General features: G+C 34.6%; 1 non-coding gene across 1 annotated transcript; it reads right to left on the reverse strand.

The window, feature by feature from the left end:
- Window positions 1-6,328: 6,328 nt before the first annotated feature.
- Window positions 6,329-6,491, reverse strand: LOC138390938 (U1 spliceosomal RNA). The gene has a single exon (XR_011234606.1). It is a non-coding gene; the product is annotated as a U1 spliceosomal RNA (small nuclear RNA).
- Window positions 6,492-7,303: the final 812 nt, after the last annotated feature.

Below are 7,303 nucleotides of genomic sequence, written 5' to 3' on the forward strand. Positions count from 1 at the left end.
GTTTTGCATTTTAATAGTGTTTAAATAAGGGTGGGTGGGCATAGAAAAACAATAATTCAATGAAGAATTCCTGGGGATTTATTTGACTACTAACTTCAAAGAAACCCCTAGTGTGACATGGCTATTTTTAAAGCTAAGACAGTTTTAAAGCTGTGATTAACAGTAGTATGATGTCCACCCCAAGACAATAAAGATTAATTCTGCTTTTCTTGTGCTTTTATAACAGTTGTAGTAGTACGTTCAATTTTGGCAATTTATCAGTTCATAGGTCACACTTAAGACAGAGTTAAGTGTGAGATTTCATGCTTTTCTATTGGCGTTGCCAGAATTGTGTAGAGTTGTATAAAAACTACGTTAAGAGAACTGGGGCTTTTCAGTCAGGAAAAGTAAAAATCAATGGAGGCTGAAACAGAAATCTTCACACGTGTATTTATTAATTCACTAAACAAACATGTATTCAACACTTACTAAATGATTAAAAATGTGAGCGGTACTGGAGGTACAAACGTGGACAGGATCTGAAGACACAGTTTAGTGAAGGACAAAGACACAAGAGTAAGAAATTATAATATGGGGAGATGCACATACTACTGTAAAAACACAAGTAATGGAGCCACTAAGCTAAGCTTGATAGGGGCATTGGGCTCTAATTTGAGTCCAGGAGGAAGAGAAGGAGGTTTCCTGGGCAGAGAGGAACATATTCTGCAAAGGGAAGTAGCAAGTATCACATAAAGCAAAGAGATATGAACCCTAAGTATCCCTCTACAATTGAGAAGAAGAAAGAGGGAGCTTGAAAGGAAAATAGAAATCACATTATTTAGCTGAGATCATTTGGTTGGGATGTGAGGAATGGATTAGAATCCTAAAGGGATTTACTAAGGGAGTATACATGGTCAGGAATAACCAATTGAACTTTGAAGATAAGGAAAACGAGGGGGAGCTAACTTCATTAATAGAAAGAATATGCTATTTTGGAAAGGATAACTATATTAACAGGACAAAAAGAAACCCCAGAAACATATTCAAGCATATATAAAAGTTGGTATATGGAAAAAAGAAAATTTCAAGTCTGTATAAAAAAAAAAGCAGTAATTCAATAAATGAACAAAAGTTTCTGAGATAATTGGTTAAACGTTTGGGAAAAATTAAATTAGAACTTGATGTTACATGTCCAAATAAATTCCAAATGATGCAACAATTTAAACATAAAAACATGAAATCTTTCAACAGCTAAAAATATACATAAATAATTACTTCAGAGTGAGGACGTTTTCTCTGAGCATAAGTTCAAAAGAATGGAGAAAGAAACAATTGATATATTTGGCTCATTAAAAACAAGGAGGAGAAAGAGAACAGGGAGAAGTAGAAGAGGAGGAAGAGGGAAATAAAAGAAAATCAGTTAGAGATATCTGCCCTAGTTTCGATGCCACTACATTCATGTGCACTCAAATCTTATTTTCCTGTAATTCTCATTTCAGCAAATTGCATTCTTATCTACCTAGTTACACAAATCAAACCCACAGAAGTCATGCCTGACTCTTCCCTTTTCCCTGTTTTTGCATGTACAATCTGTCATCAAGTATTGTCGGTTTTACCAATGAAAATAGATTTTTTTTTTTAATTCCTCTACATTTATTACCTACTTCTCTCTATTTCTCCTGCCATCACCCTAATCCAAAAGATCATCTCTCAATTCCTGTCATTGCTTGCTAAATGGTTTCCTGCTACTACATTTGATGTTGTAAGATCCATTCTCCAGTAGCAACCAGGGTGCTTAAAATGCTGCTGTGATGTCCACCATTCACTTGCTTAACGTTTATTGAGAATCTACTATGTGTCAGGATTATACTGGAATTTGAGGCTAAAGCAGTAAACAAAACAATTAAAAAATATGCCCTCATGGAATTGACACTCTAGTAGAAGCAAAGTGCAAGGGGAGACAATAAAAATTTAGCCAAGTAGTATTTTAGACTATAGGGACTATTAAAAATATAAAAAATGAAAAACAAAAAAAGGGACATGGGGACTGCCTGTGAAGTCATCTTCTGCAGTTGTGTGCTTGGTGCACTGCATAGCAGCTTGGCAGATGGGGTAAGAGTAATTGAAATCTCAGGGAGGTAATTTTTCTAATTCTTTTGCTTAGATGGGGATCCTTTTTCAAATATATCTGCCCATAGTGAGTATCTTTTTCTAATATAGCCAAATGCATAGTTTATGGGCCATACAGATGGTTTGGTTTTAAGAGACTGGCTGATATGTTAAGAACAGAGTGCAAGGTTAGACACAGGGATATAATTTATGAGATTATTATAAAATTCCAGGTGAAAGGTTATAGCAGCTTGAACAGGACTATACTGGTAGAACCTGTGAGAAGCGGTCAGATTCTGGATATATTGTGAAGACAGAGGAAACAAACAATTTGATGTTGGATTGTATATGGAAACTTCCAAATCTACCCTCTTTGCCATTGCCAGCAGAGCCATACTCAATTCTAGCCTTCCAACCTCTTGGACATCATCTTTAGCCACTCTCCCTGACGCTCAGAAAACTTCAAATGCATTGCCTTCTTTCCTACCCTTAAAGCATCCAAGCACATTCTCTATCCAGGGTCTTGGCATTTGCCGTTCTCTACCATGAACCCCTCTTCCCCAGGATATGTATATGGTTTACTCATTCTCATTAGTCAAGGAGCTCAGATGTCACCTGCACAGGGCTACCAGCCTGATCATCCTACATAAAATATTCCTTGCAGTCATCATTATACTTTGTCTCTATATAATTTCTTGCTATTACTAATAAGTACTTGTTTATTTGTGTTGTCAGTCATACTAGACTGTAAGATTCATGCAATTAGGAACACTATTTTGACCTAAAATAGTGCCCAAGCAACAGTAGCTGTTCAAAAACAAAACACATTTGTTTCTTGAATTGGATTATCGCACAGCATCCATTTACCTTAGAATTTCATTGTCATTCATATTTTTGACTACTGACCCCAAATCAGAAGTCTCCCCCTTTTGAAAGAAATTTAATCCTAGTGAAGTGGACTTACATCGCACAAAGTTATGAAGAGGGTAAAAGTGTCTTAGCATCCTCTACCCCATTCCCTCTGGAGGTGCCTAGGGTATATTAGGGTGAACAATGGTATGTACTCATTTTCAATTTCTAAATGCTGCATTTTTTTTTTTTTACTATCTTGGAAATTACTTTTTGTTGATAGTGCCCAGTTAAGTCAGAGATTATAAAAAATTGGGAAGATGAAGATAAAGCAAGCTTATATTAATCAGAGGCAATCATTCAGAATGAAGTATGTTAGTTCTAAGTCGATAATATAATATTTTGTTATCACATACTGAACATCAATTATGTACATGAAGTGTACATAATTGTCTATTTATAAGCCCTGCCTAGGGGTAGTTTAATTCTATTGCCAAGCTGCTAGAAATTCAATTGATGCAGTGCAAATTAATGGTCAATGCTAATAATACAAAGTTTATGAGATTTAGATCCAAAACAGAGGCTGTTGCAAATAACATTTCAATTATTAGTTCTCCTGGTGGTCTTTAATAAAAGAGATAAAATAGTTATCATTCTAAAGCCCTGGTTAGGTTTAAATTTTCCTAATGTGCCTATATTAAAGAAGTCGTAGAAATTTAGAGTGTATTTCTCTATGTAAATATCTCAGTTATTTCAAATTCTTTTGTGTGCTAATTGACATGTAGGAAAGCAATTTAAAATAATAAGCCATTCTTCAGATAACCACAGTAAAATAGATAGTTTGGGCTTATTACTTTCTACTCTGCTCCCAAAACAACAAAGCCACATTGAAGTTTCCAGAATACTTACCTTGGAAAACAACTCCTGAGCCGGCAGTTGCTAGAAATAAGGGGTCAAACTATTTTTTGCAAACTCAAAAAAAAAAAAAAAAAAAAAAGCCACTCAAAATATAGAGTCAAGGTGAACTTTGAAAGATTTCATTTGAATTTCTACAAATATTTAGCAAAGTCAGTATGAGTGAGCAAGGAGATAAGAATATATATTCCAACTCTGTAAGGTGAGAAAGATGGGAAAAACGGGAAATGGTGACAGAGAGAAATGTATTTATCCTGCAATCCGCTAAATATGATCTCACTTCCTGGGTATTCCTATCCCACTATCCCAGTGTCTAACCCATATCTTACTACAAGTGCCTTCTACTTTCTCTCTGTTAGTTTTACCTTCTTAAAATTCACTCTTATTACTTAAGCCAAAGAGTCTATTATGTCAAACATATGAAATTGCCATCTAGACACCATATTCTATAAGGAACTTGCCTTAAAACCAAGGTTTGACCATCCTGATTTTTCTTCTATATTAGCATTTACCCTGTTCTATGGAAGTATTACACATATTCATCTCTCTCGCAGGACTCAAGTGCAGGAACTGCCTCAGGGCAGGAACTATCTTCTTCATGTCGTATCACCAATGCCTAGCAGAATGCCTGGTATTAGGGTAAATATTCAAAAATATCAGTTGTGCTAAACTGATACAAGAGAATTTTTAATTTTTTTAACTTATTATTTTTGTTTTGTTTTTCAGTAATTTTCCACCAATGAAAATAAACAGGGAGCTTGGAATTAAAATGCCCTCCAAATCCATATATACTTCTACAAGCATGTTTTAATATATAGTCTGTTTTACATGGGGTGGTCTAGATCTGCAAACTATTAAAATATATGTATATTTAATATTATTAAAAATATTTTGAGTTACAAACTTTTAAGTTTTAGTTAAAACTGAAACTCTCAAAATCATCACTGCTTGTTCTAGCTCATTTCCAAGGTGGCTTCAGCGTAGGATGTTTGTTTTGTCTCATTTTCATCTTTAACATTACACAAAGAGAATAGGGACATTTTTTAAAGTTTATGACAATAGAAGATATCTACTACAAAAGATCTTTATTCTTGGAATTTTATTGTATTATTACAAAATTTAAAGACAGATAAATGTCTTAAAAGATATACTTTAGTGTTTACCTGCACTATGATAATTGTGTGATTAAGACTGGAGCAGGATGGACATGTCTTGAAAAGAAGGAACCTCTTAATTATTTTTCATAGACTGCCATCCACCTCTAGTCTGGGTGACTTCTCTTCTGCTGCATACCTTCAGTCCCCTATTGACAGTGGTATAATATCAGTGCTACTTTTCATGGAGAACTGCACGGTTTTTGTGAGTCTCTAGAGCCAACTATTGACTTGTAAGTCTCCATAAAGCTCTACAAAGCATCAGCTACTCTTGAACAAAAAGCATTGTGCAGCCAGTGTCCCTGGAGAATAACTGCATACACAAACCTCTCTTGGAGATCAGCATGCCATTGAAATACAATTTGCACCTGGTGGCAAAAGTTGCAAAAAGTCAATACTTGATGAGGGAGAACTTTTTAAAATCCTTGAAACAGCAGAGTGGCTCAAGGCTATTTGTTGTATTTGCAATAAAAGTGTAATCCAGTGTAATATGCAGCTAGTTACCAGCTACAGAAAACCAGCTGTGATACTATTGAACAACATCCCTCTCTCCCACCAAATGAGCTGTTAAGAGAACAAATAGAACTGGTAAAGGACTAACAAGAAATTTGGGAGAAAAAAAAAAAAAACTTCAGAAAAGGTTACACATCAGAGTTATTCTAGAAGCTGTAACAATTACAGAAATCTTGGTGATTCTACAATGTACATTTCAGATACTTAATTCTAGGTCTGGGGGATGCCTGAAGAGGAAAAGCTGCTTGTGTGCTGAAAGAAACTTTGGCGGGGAAACATTAAACTATACAAAACTTATTTATTTAAAAAAAATTGGAAGCAAGCATGTTTGTTAGAAATACTACATTTTGTGTTTTTATAAACCTTATGTTACTACCATCTGTAACACACTTTTCTGGAATCTAGCTGGTTTAATTTGGAGTTGATGTTAGTTCACTACATGAATTTTCACACAAAACACTCCCTTATCTGTAGTTATGGTTTCTGGCTAATATTTCATTATTCCATGCAAAATGATAGAAGAGATATATTGTACCTTAAAATCTCCAATGTTTTCAGAGATAGGGTTTATTCAATGAGGATATTAGAATTGATTAAATATCTGAAAGAATAAAGAAAGCCTAAGGTCTTAAATTCACATGTTGAATATTTTTTTAATTTTGCTAAGAGATAATGATTCAAATGAAAAATTTTAAAAATGTTCTAGTTCCTCTAGTATTTATAGTTTTTATTTCTAAATGAAATCTCACAGCATGAAGACATTTTCATGCTATCACTCAGAAATACACAACAGAGCCCCCTTTTTCTTTCAAGGGAAAGAGTGAATGCAGCCCCCCACTACCACAAATTATGCAGCCGGGTTTCCCACATTTGGGGAAATCACAGGGGTCAGCATATCAGGAGTGCAGTGATAAGCCTCTCCCTGGGAAAACCACCTTAGTAATCAAGGGGTCTCCCCTGCTAGGTAAGTACAGCAGAGCTCTTTAACCACTAAATGTGAAGTTGTTTTTGTCTTAGCTAATTGATTGCTGGTTAATTTTTTCTGTAAATTTGGCTGGTTCTTCTGAATTCTGTGATATTTATTAAAACAAAAATTAGATATAGAAGTTCTGTAATTGGAAAACTCTTTGACACTGGAAATAATGAAGGGTCAAGACATAGAACTTTAATAATTTGGATATGGTTTCTCTAGCAAAGGTAGAACAGTAGGGAAATAGAGTTGGTTTGGATGGGCAGATTATAAACTCAATGAGGACATGTTGCATTTGAGATTTGAGTGGTATTTTCAAGTGTAAATATCTTGAAGGCATTTGAAATATGAACCTAGAAATGAATACAGAAAGCAGAAATGGCGATTGGAGTTCTCTATATTAGTGTAGGTATAGAAGTCAGAACCTTAGGGGAAAAAAGAGCTCTCCCTATTGGATAGAGATTTATTTAAAAAGAAAAAAACAAAACTAAGATAAATAGGGCTGAGTCTTAGACAATGTGCACAATTAAAATATATAAAGAGGACAAAAACATAAGAAATATTAGAGAGAGAAGAACTGGTGGCTGCTCTGAAAACCATTCAGAAAAATGTTTCAAAAATGGCCATTGTCAGTGTTCAAAGGAGAAATCATTGGAAGGAAGAGAGAAAAAAATTAGAATAAATTAGAGATTGTTTATTATCCTCAAGAACCTTTGTAATATAGCAGGTATTTGCCCTTCTTTCAAATACAAATGGCTTCGTAGACGTCATGGATTTGTTAACAACAGATATCTTCTGTAGAAGACATGCAGAC

This window comes from Eulemur rufifrons, chromosome 8, assembly GCF_041146395.1.
Source record: "Eulemur rufifrons isolate Redbay chromosome 8, OSU_ERuf_1, whole genome shotgun sequence".
NCBI lineage: Eukaryota > Metazoa > Chordata > Mammalia > Primates > Lemuridae > Eulemur > Eulemur rufifrons.